This window comes from Bactrocera neohumeralis, chromosome 5, assembly GCF_024586455.1.
Source record: "Bactrocera neohumeralis isolate Rockhampton chromosome 5, APGP_CSIRO_Bneo_wtdbg2-racon-allhic-juicebox.fasta_v2, whole genome shotgun sequence".
NCBI classification, from domain to species: Eukaryota; Metazoa; Arthropoda; class Insecta; order Diptera; family Tephritidae; genus Bactrocera; species Bactrocera neohumeralis.
Window position 1 is genome coordinate 31,822,785 of NC_065922.1, and position 14,586 is coordinate 31,837,370.

General features: G+C 39.3%; 1 long non-coding RNA gene and 1 other non-coding gene across 2 annotated transcripts in view; one reads left to right on the plus strand and one right to left on the minus strand.

Moving 5' to 3' along the window:
- Window positions 1-14,586, plus strand: part of LOC126759580 (uncharacterized) — a 497,180-nt gene that overhangs the window by 353,864 nt on the left and 128,730 nt on the right. The gene's annotated exons all lie outside the window — the stretch shown is intronic.
- Window positions 3,781-3,852, minus strand: Trnah-gug (transfer RNA histidin (anticodon GUG)). The gene has a single exon. It is a non-coding gene; the product is annotated as a tRNA-His (tRNA).

A 14,586-nucleotide genomic window follows, 5' to 3' on the forward strand; every position in this document is an offset into this window, starting at 1 on the left:
TGCCTTTTGAACGTTCCCAGCAGGCATGGTATTAACTCCGTCTCAGATTCGTCTGAAAAATCCTATAGTTTGTCCAACTCATCTATTTTTTGGTTGCTGTAAACTGGAACCCAAGCTTATATATATTTACCATATATCTTTGCTAGATCTAAAACCACCATAGACCCGACTTTTACAATATGAAAAATTTAACAGAAGACCGTCGATAAAATACCATACCATAAACAGAACCGCTTTCGACAAGTTGACAGGAGGACGCCAATTCTATTGGACGCCAAGTCTACAGTTGACATCAAAAACCGGAAGGATCTCTCCGAACCGTTCGGTACCAGACGCGCCACAAGACTGAACCTCGGTGGTTCTGTCTACTACTCTAAAAATATAATCCCACTGGAGTACACAGATAATATTGACATCGCAGGCTTTAAGAACAGAGCCGTCAGCGCAGTCTTTTTGAGCCTAGAACGCGAAGCGAAAAAGGTTGGGTTGTGGTGAAGGAGAGCGAGACAAAGTACCTGGAGTCGACACACACAGTTTCTTTACTGTTGGCAGCTATATATTTGAAAAAGTAAAGACTTTGTCTAGCTCGGAGCCAGCATAAACTCCTTCAACAAGCTAAGTCTGCTGGTCGAGGAATTTAACTCTTGCTGATTCCCCTCTCGTTGAATAAAAATTACGCTCTATAAGACTCGCGGAAACTTGGAAGATGGCGATTCAAGATGAGAGAGTACTTGGTGCATTCGAGAGAACTGCACTCCGAAAGGTCTTTGGAGCTGTCCGCGATTATGATGAGTATCGAAGAAAGTGGAACCACAAACTATATGAGCTTTGCCGCTGCATGGATGTATTTAACCCTATAAAAACCAAAGAATGCGCTCGTTAGGTCATGTCGTTCGCATGAAAGACGATGCTCCAGCGAAAAGATCCTTCGATTCGAGACCCATGGGTGACCAACTGAAGTTAGGGTGCCCACGTGTGCAATGGAAGCACTAAGTGCAAAGGAACTTGTCTGCATTTGGGATGTACAACTGTCGATATCTCGAAAAGGGTAAATGGAACTGGCGAAGTTTTGTCTTTTCGGGCCAGACCGAATCACGGTTGTAGTGCCGAAGTAAAAAAAGCATTCTTCAGAACTAATTGAAGACTTTTCATTCTTATTAATATAACAACAACAACGTCCGACAGGCGAAAAACCTTGTCTACCATCTCAAGTATTTTACTCTAAAAGGTATAATGAAACCACTAAATGAGCAGCCTTTAGCAATTTACATATAGAATAACTTTGTGTTACCGCTTTTATTATACCAAACGTTGTAAAAAACCACTTTAATAAAATTTTTTAGATTCTCGTTGCGATAAAATGAAAGTAGATCAACTTCCTGAGACCTTTAACTTTGCATCCATCTCGGCGTATTTTTAATAATGGGCGGCGGTATTGAAAATACGCATGCGCGAACACTGTTTGTAATGCTCTTCATATGGGAATTAAGCAATTTGTAACTGCTGGCAATTAACAAATTGTTGCAAGCCTAAGTAGGGCGCACATGCGCATGCGCAGGCAGGCAAAAGAGCTACTGCGCCGCCGACTAAAGTGTATGGAAACACCCGCCAGCAACATGCAACTGCTGCTCAGGTGCATACAAGGTAGCAAATCAAATGCAGAGCATAAAAAAGTACTCCCTCGGCATGTTGCATGTTACCGATGTTGCACACGCAAGTGAACTTAACCTTATCGGCGGGGGTTTTGTAGTGCTCTTTTTGCGTTGTTGCTGCTTTCTTTGTATTTTTTTGTGTGGTTGTAGTCGATCTCGTTATGGCATTTGAAATTGACGGCCACTAAACACATACTCTTCATAACCAACGGTTTGTGCCTGCAGGTTGATATCATTTTTTGCCTCTCGGCGTATATCCATACTTAGCGCCACCACAGAGCTACTTAACTGCTGAAACGGTCTCCTTTTAAGCATTTACATATCTCCATTTGACTTCGCTTAGCGGTAATGCTTTTGCTGTCCAGCGATTGTGTCGTAAAATTCTAAATGGCCTACTCCACCGACACCGGATTGCTGCTATTAAGGCGTCCAAACAAGCAGCAATTGCCACATTCAAATGACGAAACCTTTTTGTAATTTTGCTTCCGCATTTCTTTGAATGTGAAGTCAAACCTTGTGTACAGTGTTTTGAGATTTTATATTTTTACTAAAAAGAAAAAGAAGATTGAAAATTCAAATTCTCATAATTACCATCTGCTCCGGAGGTGGACGTTTTAGTGATCCGAATAGGACAGAAAGCCCTCCCATACAAGACATGCACTTTATTCCTCTTACAAAGGCAAAGGGTGATCCCTTTCGAGGTTACTTACTTTTTTAAAGAAAAAACACAAAATCTTCAAATTTAATGGAGGATGTTTATTATAATTCGAAAGAAGATTCTTTTGCATTTACTTTTTGAAAATTATCTCTTTCAAATGTTGGCCTCGGCTACTTCTCAAATTATCCATCCGTTGAGTTCAATTTTCAATGACTCGTTCGAGCATTTCGACTGGTAACTAACGAATGAAACGCATGATGTTTTGCCCTAGGCTTAAATCGAAGCGGGCCTCGGACGAGAAGCCCCTTTTTAAAGAGTTTTCGAGAGAAAGGTTCTGCGGAAGATTTATGGTCCAGCTCTAAAAGTAATCGACGCAGTACCCGCCTTCGCGGGCATCGCTTGAAATGACCAATTGGCGTCTAGCAGCGAAAAGGAAGAACTACTGGCGCGCTGTTGTAAACTCGGCTATAACCGCGTAAGCGGTGTCTACGTCATTAAAGAAGAAGAACTTCTAGATAAGGCCGGGCATAAGCAGGTAGGCGGTTCAATGTCCCCTCATGCCTACTTCTCTGCACATTCTACATGGCTCATCCTTAATAATGCCCATACGTCCGATATGTGATGCCAATAAGTTGTGACCTGTGTCTAGGCCAACAACCGTCCTACAGTCTTTTCGATACTGTGTGAGAAGAAAGCTTACATGTTTTCCTTCCGCTCCCTTGCGCATGATTTTGACGATCCTACATGTTTTTAAAGCATACCATCTCACCCTGATTCCTCAGTCAACCCTTTCGGAAATTTCATTATGTAAACTGTTTCGGTATTCAAGTGGATTGCACTTTTGGCAATTTCATGGTATTTCGTTTCCCGGAACGCAGTTGTATCTTACAAATCAGTATATATGTAGCCGCCTTTCGACAATCACTACCTTTACTTCCTTCCTGCTTCTAAGGACAAATTCTCTATTGACGTATATATTGTTATTCTTTATATCATTTGTTTTTAACTATCTCATCGAAGGTTCTGCTGGTGGTTCGCGTGTCCCTGCGTTGTCCATCCTCTTTTAGCGTGACTTGAAACCTTCTCTGCCATATAAAACGTGAAGGCATGTAGTATATTTATCCACTGGGGACCTGTCTAAGGAGCTATGTTTTTTATATATCGTCTGAATTTACATTGAAGGAGTTTTTACTATATATTCGGAACCGAACTCTTTAAACCTATAAGCATAATTTAATAAAATCAGATAGCATACAATATAGACATTGTACAAAACATATCGATTTCCAATCCCGAAGTATCAAAGATTGTAAATAAATATCAATAAATACTTTATATGTACAGCTGCACATATCAGCTCCTCTCGTTCTTTTTAAGTCTGTTCCATTTCACTTTACCTTGTCAACAAATCTTCTAAAAAGTTAAATAAAAAATTGCCTCCATCCGTGACAATGCTTCTCTGATAAGCATTGCCGTGACCAGGATTCGAACCTGGGTTACTACGGCCACAACGTAGGGTCCTAACCACTAGACGATCACGGCTATTGGAAGCTTGTCTCAAACCACATTTAGTATTCGCGTTCAGCCAACGAAATATTAGTTCATGTAAGTAAAAATTTTAATATATTTATCAATACACGCCGCTTTACATACTCGTAAGTGTCTACTCCCATTAAAATCACCGCAACAAAAAATCGATTAAGTCTAACTTCAAGCTTAGAAAAATGAATTAGAAAAGTGAAAGGCTGAAAGGCACACAGCAAACGGAGCGTGATACAAATTTGGGGCGTATAGAAATAGAGAGCTTGCTATTCTGTTGGTATATAACGAAAAAAGAAAAAAAAATAGTTACGTCGTTAGTTTGAATATATTTTTACATTACCGCTTATGTACTAGAAATCAGCATTAGCGTTAAATCCGTTTACTTTTGGGTCTCGATAGATCAGTCAAAGTGAGTATGATTAGCGGCATCCTCTCCGCGCACATACCTCCGAGTGATATGTGAGTGAGCGGAATCACTGGAGAAGAGGCGCAGAGCACTTTTTCATTAAAAGAAGCCCAAAGGAAAGTTGGAGGGAGAGTCTTCCGCCGAGAGCTCTCGATCAACTTTTGTTTCAGAGGGCCAGACCACAGTACTGCCCTACAAGAGGAGAGACCTTCAAGGCAGCAGCAGGTATACTTCTCCCAAGTACGGTTTTATTAGATAAATATACATCTTTTCCGATAGCAAAGCAGCAAAAACCGTCTTGATCACGATGACAGTGAGCTCAATGCTAGTCAAGGAGTACATGACCTCATTAACAGTAGCAGCAAGCATGTTAAGCTTGGCTGGGTGCGTTGCCACAGCGGACGCTGTGGAAATAGTAAAGCCAATGAACTTGCAAGATAAGGCACCCTTGCTGGAATTCCATCAAGATGGGGACGAGCAGGTTTTCTCCTGCCTTCGTGCATTCGGGCTTTAGATCTATGGTCCTCGCTCGAGCTCTGTAAGCGCTGGTCATCTATTAGCACTTGTGGGGTTCCGAAAGGCTCTCGCTTAGTACTTGGAACTTAAAAGGTCCATTGAACTGTTAGATCTTACCAAGGTTCATACCGTCGCAATGATAGGTATCCTAACCCACACTAAGACGGTGAGGCTGAAGAGTTTTGTGGACGCAACTTGACAAAGTTACAATGAGAAAGTTGAGGTGGAAACATCTATACACTAGTCTTTCGACAGACTAGGGTTGAAGCATCTGGGTAGGCAAACTTTTTACGAACTCGGCACAGTAATTGATGTTAGCAGCCTCAATAAATTTTTAGCAGGCTCTTGGCGATTTTTTGATATACGAAGGTATTTTTGATTTATTCCAAAGAGCTGTGGGCATCACAATGGACAAGCATCTCCAGCTGTTCAAGTGGGATTATTCGTTACCCCACCAAAAACCAAGCTATCTACTTAACCCAAGCTCTTTGTTAAACTTTACGAGCCTTTAGTAAAAGTCTCAACTCTTTTCTTCTATCCACATCCATCTGGTATGAAGATTAAGGTTAATTTTGCGCACTGTTCGAATATGATTAGAGAATTTAGAGGTGGAGTTTACTACAAAAATGAAGTAGAGTTTTCTGAAGCAGTAGATTAACTGCCACTTAAGTTTTTTCTCTTAGTACACGATATGGATATGGATAAGATAGCATTCTTCCATAACAGCTGAGCTCACAAACTCTACTGTCTTTTGCTTCGCTTAGTTGAATGTCTCTTTTCTCACGTCTTAAGGGATACGTCGTATATTCTGAAGTTTATGAAACCGCAAATATTTTGAAGCTAGCGAAAATATAGTCCATACTTTTTCTTCGGAAAGAGAATAACCCGGAGCTCTCATTTCCACTCAGTTATCCACCTGAATAACCTAAAATGAGCTTGCTCCAGATTTTATACCTTTGTTGCATACGCCCAGAACACTATGCGGCATACATTGCCCAAAACAAAGCTTTTACGACACCAATCAACTTTATGTGCACACATTTGAGATTCACGTTCGCCAGGTCAGTCAATAATTCCTCGCTCAGACGACTATTTTTATAAGGTCTCTGTCAACACTGTTGCATGCTACTTAACAAGCTGCAACGGTGGCTTCAACACATAGCACACATCCAAACATACAATGTTGCAAATTGCGATTTGTTTTTATCTTGAAATCAGTTAACAAGCTGTGGCTTCTTCAGCCCTACTATGCATTGTCAATTGTCCGTTCCGCTGCAACAGCATAGAACCGTTAATTTTGCTACAGTGCAGGCCTAAAGCGCTATAAAAATACAAACGTGCCGCAAATTATAGTTACGACTACGCACATGCATATTTATGGCAACTTAAACACTTGAGGGGCAAAATCAAAATGCCGTAACTATATATTACCCTACAACATATAACTGCACTTTGAACGACGCAGCGGTGCACAAGGGGTTGACACAATTTTCTACTTGCGGGGGAAAATAAGAGCGCAACCTCAGTTGAGGTGGCGTTTTATTAACGATTTCCAGAAATTATGCGTAGTTACACGCATGGAATGCAATTACCACGCCCCTTAGTCGTAGTCCCAGTAGTTATTGCACGCCCACTGCCCTCGCCAAGGTCCACACATAGACGCCGCGTAGCTGTTGTGGCATGAGGCACGCGGCAAGTATGATTACTGTCAACAATCGACCATGCGCTGAAACAATTTCCTAGACAATCCGGGGCAAATTACAACGCTTTACAAGCTGTAATTTTTTTTATATCCCAAACAGAGTATATTAAGTTTGACATGATATTTTGAAAAGACAAAATGGTCGAATACCCTATTAAGTATTCATATCGAACTGAAATTTTGCACACTTCCTTTTCTCTCCAAGAAGTCGCTCATATCTCGGAACCGCCGATATCGGACCACTATAGCATATAGTTGCCATACAAACTGCACGTTCGGAATAAAGTCCTTGTAAGGCAAGCTTTTTCATTTTACGAGATATCTTCATGAAATTTGGCATGAGTTACTATCCAAAGCAACGGTCCAACCTCCGAAGAAACTGCTTAGATCGGATCACTTTAGCATATAGTCGTCATACAAACTGAACGTTCGGAGTAAAGTGCTTGTAAGGAAAACTTTTTCATTTAACGAGATATCTTCATGAAATTTGGTATGAGTTAATGTTCAAAGAAAACGAGTAATCTCCGAAGAAAATTTTTAGTTCGGATCAGTATAACATATAACTCCCATACAAACTGAAAGTTCGGAGTAAAGTGGTTGTATGGAAAACTTTTTCATTTAACGAGATATCTTCACGAAATTTGGCACGAGTTATTGTTCAAGGCAACGGTGCTATCTTCGAAGAAAATATTCAGATCGGATCACTTTAGCATGTAGCTGCCATACAAACTGAACGTTCGGAGTAAAGTCCTTGTATAGAAAACTTTTTCATTTAACGAGATATCTTCCCGAAATTTGGCATGAGTTATTGTTCAAAGAAAACGAGTAATCTCCGAAGAAAGTTTTTAGTTCGGATCAGTATAACATATAACTCCCATACAAACTGAAAGTTCGGAGTAAAGTCCTTATATAGAAAACTTTTTCATTTAGCGAGATATCTTAATGAAATTTGACACGAGTTATTGTCCAAGGCAACGGTGCACTCTCCGAAGAAATTGTTCAGATCGAACCACTTTAGCATATAGCTGCCATATAAACTGATCGATCAAAATCAAGTTCTTGTAAGGAACCTTTTGTATTTGTGAAGGGTATTCTGTCTTCGTTACAACCAATATTAACGTTTTTTCTTGTTTTTCTTTTTGTTTGGTCCACTTGCCACATCCTACATATTTTCGACGCGCCTTAATAAAATATTTGCGAAAAAAATTAAAAAATGCCTGAAGCTTCTGAAATTATTGAGCAGACAATATACAAACATAAATTTTTCCCATTTACTATTTTAATTAAATGTGGTGATGTCGGAAAATAAAGCTACTTGCAACAAAATTGCATAAATGTGCCTAGGCCTAGAACCTCATCAATCGCTACTGCTCGGTTTCTCATTTACAGCACATCACATACGCGCATACACCAATGCACCTTACGTTCATATGTCATAAATATTTATATTCATATAATTGTGCTTAAGTGTGTGTATATGCCATATCATATCGCTTTACGCGCATCAATCAGTTGGTACTTGGCCCATCTCGGCTGTCAGCACTTCTTTGGTGGTCGCCTTCTGGTAATTATTCATTGCATCACAAGCAGCCCCATTTCGGCTGGCAGCCGTTGCGTTCGCCTACTTTGATATAGTATGCCTTCGCGACGCGAGTGTTAATTATTGCAGCAGTTACAACTAAGAGCCTGTTACGTGCTCAATTTCATTTTGTTCGCCATTAAATTGTGTTAAATTATGGGCTAGGAGTCGCAAAATCGATCAAAATATTGCTTGGACTTATGTACGATTATGCACTTGGCGACGCCTGCCCATCCATCCATAGGCGCCTGGCAATTTATTAAATGAAATATTTCATTTTGAAATATCATTAATCATACAACTAATTAAAGGGCATTTTGAGTCTAATAGAAAAAGAAAGAACTTGGAACTCATAAATAAATTCAAAACTTTTTTTATTTCGTTGACACCTTTGCCAGTTCTCCAAGTTCATTTTTCACACTGAATCCAGAAATTATTGCTAATTTATATAGTTATAGTAAATCAAGCCATTATTATATGCCTTGGACATTAAATCGTATTCAATCACAATTTCGGCTAACAAACTTTAATTCTTATTTTGACTATGGCTTATCCTGTCCTTCACAAGTCCAAATTGTTCTTCTCTACCAAGTTGTGTTAATAAATTCCAATTCCTAGTCGGCAGCTGCTGGATAAGCTGGAAAGAACCTAATACGCGTTGTTAAGGAGGTTTTGCCCACTGTAATTGGTGCAGATTATGGGGTCTCTCTTTTTGTGGATTGAGCAGAGCACAGTTAAATGCCTTCGTCCAAACATATTCTACAAAGAAGCTGATGCATGCCCCTTATCAGTTCTTCGCCGCCATGTTTGAATAGCTTGGCCGGCAATCCGTCGGCCAACGCCGCTTTTCAGACGGGTGATTGCTATTCGAACTTCTTCATGGTCGGGCAATGAAACGTCCATCATCATCGATTGGGGAATCGGGTTCACTATCTCCTGATGTTATGTTTTTACTGCCATTCAGCAGGTTGAAAAGGTGTTCCTTCCATAATTCCAGTATGCTCTGGGCATCAGTCACTAAATTACTTCTGCGAGTTCTGCAAATATATACTCCGGCCTTGAAGCCTTCTGTTGGTCGCCGCACCTTTTCGGACAATTTCAAGCATAACCCTGTCGGCCAGCTTGTCAACCTCTTCATACTCACGCATTTCGGCCTCTTTCTTTGTTTTTGTCTGCCGTGGCCTGTAGGGCGAAAATTTCGAGGGGTATACCACTTAGAATTTTACTCGAATCGATTTTTGGAGAATATTTTGAACATATTAATCTATTTAATAAGATACAAATTATTATTTTTCACTATAACCCCTTAGGGTCCTTAGCACTAACCGAGGTCCTTGAATTAATTAGTGGTAAATTTAAGCAAATTAAAACCAAAAGTCCAATCAAAATATGCATAAACAATAAATACGTGTATGTATGAGATTTAAAATAAGCACATTAATATGAAGAGTGGTTACAGTAACAGCAACAACAACCAGCGACCAATTAAAGTGCCACAAGCCAATGCTATTAATTTGTGATTGCCAAAGCGGCGTTGGGCATAAAAAATTATTGCCAGAAATATGCACACGCCGTAAGTAATTTTCATTTTCATTACATACAGTAGTACACACACACTTACGCGGTGTCACTGAGTTCCACCGAATACTGGATTTTCTCCCCTTTTACGCAGGCGCGCGCACACAAGGTCTCAATTTCACCTGAGGGCATGTGCCATTGCGGTCGGCCCAGCGACAGTTGCCCCAAAGCAGCGCGGCGGCATAGGGGAAGCATAGCACAGCATCGCAGTGCGGCCAGAAAACGCCAGAAGTGTGCCCCAGTTTATGCACTTGAATTGTGTTTTAGATGAAGAAAGCGTTGGCCTGTAAGTGATCATTACACACACACATACATACTCACATATAAGTGATATATGTAAAGCATTCATATGCAGATATTGCTGACTTTTGACTGGTTTCACTACTTTTGCACTGCCGATTATTTATCTGTAGTATGTTTCATTTGTTTTTGTTGTGCTGCGTTCTTGTGGTAATTAAGCGCGTGTCCGTCCTTGCCGCGAGCCTTTCGCTTGTTTTGCTGTTTTACTGTTTTGGTTAGAAAGTGATTGGGGGAACCGATTGTGTTGGCGCAAAAAACTGTGTTAATGTTGCTTTTACTTGGGACCAGGGGACCAGTTCATCGGCGTTGACAAGAAATTATGACATTGAATATGAGACAGTTGTCAGCTTGTTGCTGTTGTTGTTGTTGTTTTGGTTGCTACTGCTGCCGTTACAGTTTTACAGTTGTCCGACTGGTGCCATGCGCATTTGTCACCTCACACCTGTTTGACTGCGCACGCTCGCATTTCACTCATCTTCGGTCCACTTCTCGCGCTGTGTTTTTGCTTGTAACTTTCAGTTTCATTACAGCGTGTCTGGTGTAACGGGTTTTGCATTATTGTTGCTTTTTTGCTGTTTTACGCTTTTTTTCCCTATGTTATTGTGTTTTTGTTATAAGGACATGCATACCGCATGTAATTTTCAAGGACTAATGCTGACTGCGGTGCTGCGGAGTAGACATGCAAATGAGCTTGGAATGCAAGTAAATAAGGCTCAGTTTTGTCTGCATTCTGTGAATTGCGGTTGTGGCAGGTCGTTACACATTTTGAAGAATAGTTATTGAGGGTTTGATTGTTATGGAATCAGGTGGATTGATATGGAATCAAGTATTCTTCTCTGCTTTTCAGAATGTAATTGGTATTTAAAGGGATTATTATTTGTCTTATTAATAAAATTAAATTTGGTTTAATAATGTATATATAGGGTAGTCGAAAAAGTCTTTTCGTATTTCTAATCAAACTTCAATATATTTTTTTTAAATTTAAACCAAATATGTATTATATCATTTTGGTCGACCAGTTTTTACCATTTTTCCGCTAATGACTTGTGTAAAACTTTTCCGGTTTCTCGGCGAAAAACTGTGACAAGTAATTTTCACAGGTCACATTTTCAGACAAACTTTACTCCATTAAGGGAGTTCTGCATTGACCAAAAAATATGGTAGTCCGATGGTGCAAGGTTAGGGCTATATGGTGGATGCTTCGAAACTTCCCAGCCGAGCTCTCCCAGTTTTTGCCGAGTCATCAAAGATGTGTCTGGTCAAGCGTTGTCCTCATAGAAGACGAAGCGCTTTCTGTTGATCAGTTCTGGACGTTTTTTTCGATTGCCCGCTTCAATCTCATCAGTTGTTGTCAATAAAATGTAGAATCAATCGTTCGAACAGGTTGGAACAGCAAATACTGGATGATTCCTTTTCATTCCCACCAAACACTCAGCATAACCTTTCGAGGCGTCAATCCTGGGTTTGCGACCATTTGTTGAGCTTCACCACGCTTGGACCATGATCTTTTTCATGACACTACTGTCGTATTTGATCCACTCTTCGTCTGCTGTTACCATTCGCTTCAGAAATGGTTCGATTTAATTTCGTTTCGCTTCAGCAAAGAATCGTAGATGTTAATTTGGTCCATTAAATTGTTCACAGACAATTCATGTGGTACCCACACTTCGAGCTTCTTTTTATAGCCAGCCTTTTTTAAATGGTTCAAAACTGTTTGATGATTAAAGTTAAGTTCCTTAGCGAAGTCATGGCTGCTTATGTGACGGTCCTGGTAAATTTTTTCCATAATTACATCGGCTTTTTCAAAAATAGGTCCACCAGATCGGGGTGCATCTTTCACATCGAAATTTCCAGAACGGAAGCGAGCGAGCCACGAACTGATAAAGCATCGTCTCCGTAAACTTCACAAATTTCATTGGTGGTTTGCGTGGCATTCTCTCTTTTATAAAAAAAAAATCAAAATATAGCGAATTTCTTCATTATTTTCACTCATTTTTGAACAACTGTACCTTTTTTTCAACTTCCCCGATTTTAATTTAATAATTTTTTTGGTTAAATAAAGCTTAAAATCTCACCTTTCCAACACTATATGGTATGACACAGTGTGATTGGTAGCACTGGAGATATACGACTGTCACGACATCTATTGACAATATACGAAAACACTTTTTCGATTACCCATTATATAGTGAAACTAGCATAGTATACCAAATTTGACCAGAATTGACCAGAATTGACCAAAAGAAAAACAACATTTTTAAATAATTTAACACAAATTTTTTTCACTACCTTCAAAATTGGCTCCTTTTGCGCTTGCCTCAGTTGCCTTGAGTGACTTCAGCGACTTTTGGTTTTTACGGTTTCGGTTTTTGGAGCGCCATTCGATAGATAGTTGGACCGCTTAGACACCATTTTCATAAAAACATGTCTCGTCACAAATAATGATATGTTTGGGGAATGTAGGGTCTTCATCTCCGTTGCCAAGGACCCATTTTGCCGTATCTAGACGTCGTTATTGCAAAAAATTGTGGTATTTTGGTACAAATCGAGCAATGAAACGATTCACACCCAAAACATTAATCAAAATATGCTGAGTTGATCCATAAAAGAAGAGTATCTTCTATCTCTTTTATGCCAACATGACGATTTTCAATCACTATAACCATTAACAGAAGTGACTCGCATTACTTAAGTTTTTGATTACTGAAAAATCTCCAACTACCATTTTTTCCCAAAGCAGACTATATTGACCCTTAGTTATGTTGATTTAATGCACATATGTCGAATAGCTATCCAGATATCTTAATGAAACTCAGTTCGCACTAAGCCTATAGCCTAACATGATATGACATCAGAAATAGAAGTCTAATTCAGAAATAAAATTTGCTCACAGCAGATAATAAAGAATCCTTTAGACATTATCGTCCTATTTTAGTATCGTAATGAAGTGGTATTTTCCGAAAAGGCCGTGTTTACCTATACACTAACGCGAATTTTAACCAGGAGGAAAAGAGCGGATGCTGTCTATATTCGAATAAAAAATTAAGCCGCTTCAGTTTTTTACAATAGAAACCTTTCATCGGTTGAATAAAAATACCATGCGACACACTTTCGAAAATATTTTTTGCTAAAGTAATTTTATTTAAAGGAAGCAAATGCTAACAGATTCATACAAATACATTTTCTAACACAATCATTAAATATTTCAAAAACCTGTGCTGTAAATATCTGTCGTGCTACACAGGTATCAACACTTTAAAATGGTGTGGCATGCAACATAATCGTAATACATAAAGTATTTTAGATTAATTTCCTGCAATCGACAATATATCCTTTTTATTTACATCTTTATTCGCTTAAACTGCAGTGCCCCTCTTTGATATCAGTATAACACGAATATCCTTTTAATTAAACCATGAAGTCATTCGTTCACCTAAGTGACATTACGAATCTACAAAGATAGATTTGTGAGTGTGTGTTTGCTTGCCCAAAGTGATAAGAACGCAAAAGTGGCGTCAACTTTTTAATTGTGTCTACTGCGAACGCTCGGCACGCAAAAATAAAATTATTTCTATGTATTGTTGAAAGTGAGAAAAAGGATTATCTTAGCGCTTGTCTATCGCTTTGCGGTCATTCATGATTTGAAGCCAAAACCTACACAGTTCGTCTTCAATTGGTTTTCTGCCGGCCTACCTGTGCGCTCCTGCCTATCCTGCGCTTATCTCGCTCGCTGTGTGTGTGAAGTAAATACTAAAAAAGTCCTTTCGTTATTTTATCAATGAATATGCCACAGCGCCATGACAATTTTCAGATTAGTAAATGACAATTTCATTGCATTAGAACATGAACGACAGCAACTAGAGCGCGTACGAGTGACCTTTTTCAAATATGTACACACATGCGCATGTGCGAGTGTATATATGCAACACAGCCTAATGTCCAACTTGTGTCCTAACTTCATCCAGATCGCATGCCGCGCGTTATATTGTCTTGCGCACTTTTATCATTACTACAACAACTTCATTTGAAGCGTTTGACCTACATACCCTCAAACATATCAGTATTTGATATGATAAACATACATATGTGGTACGGCATATATTCCGTTGCTGTTGCTCAAATGTAGATTATGCTTGCATGCCACATTAAATGTATTTGGCTTTGATAAGCTGAGGTCGCTCACACATGCACTCACCAATGAGATAAAGCGTTAAGGCGTATAGACCACCAAGTAGAGGGCATAAGAGGGAGTTTTATTGCTACTTTATTGGAAAACTTCATTTGAAGACTTCATTATTTGGACATAAAAATGGTGAATTAATATGTGGTGTAAGTATTTGAATAAGCCATTCAGCACGATACTAGATTGCAGTATGCCTAATAAATAAACGATAACTTTTGGAGTGAAGATAATCCACAAACCATTCCTGAGACGACGTTATATTGTCAAAAATGTTTGGTATGCTCTATTGGCAGAGGGTATCATTGGTCCATATTTCTTCAAAAATGAAGCAGGCTATAATGCAACAATCAATTGAGAACTTAGCTATAGAGCCATAAGTGATAACTTGTTCAAATTGGAGGACGTTGATGTGGACTACCTCTTGTTCCAAATAGACGGCGCTATAAGCCATTGTATTGAAAGAAACTTTA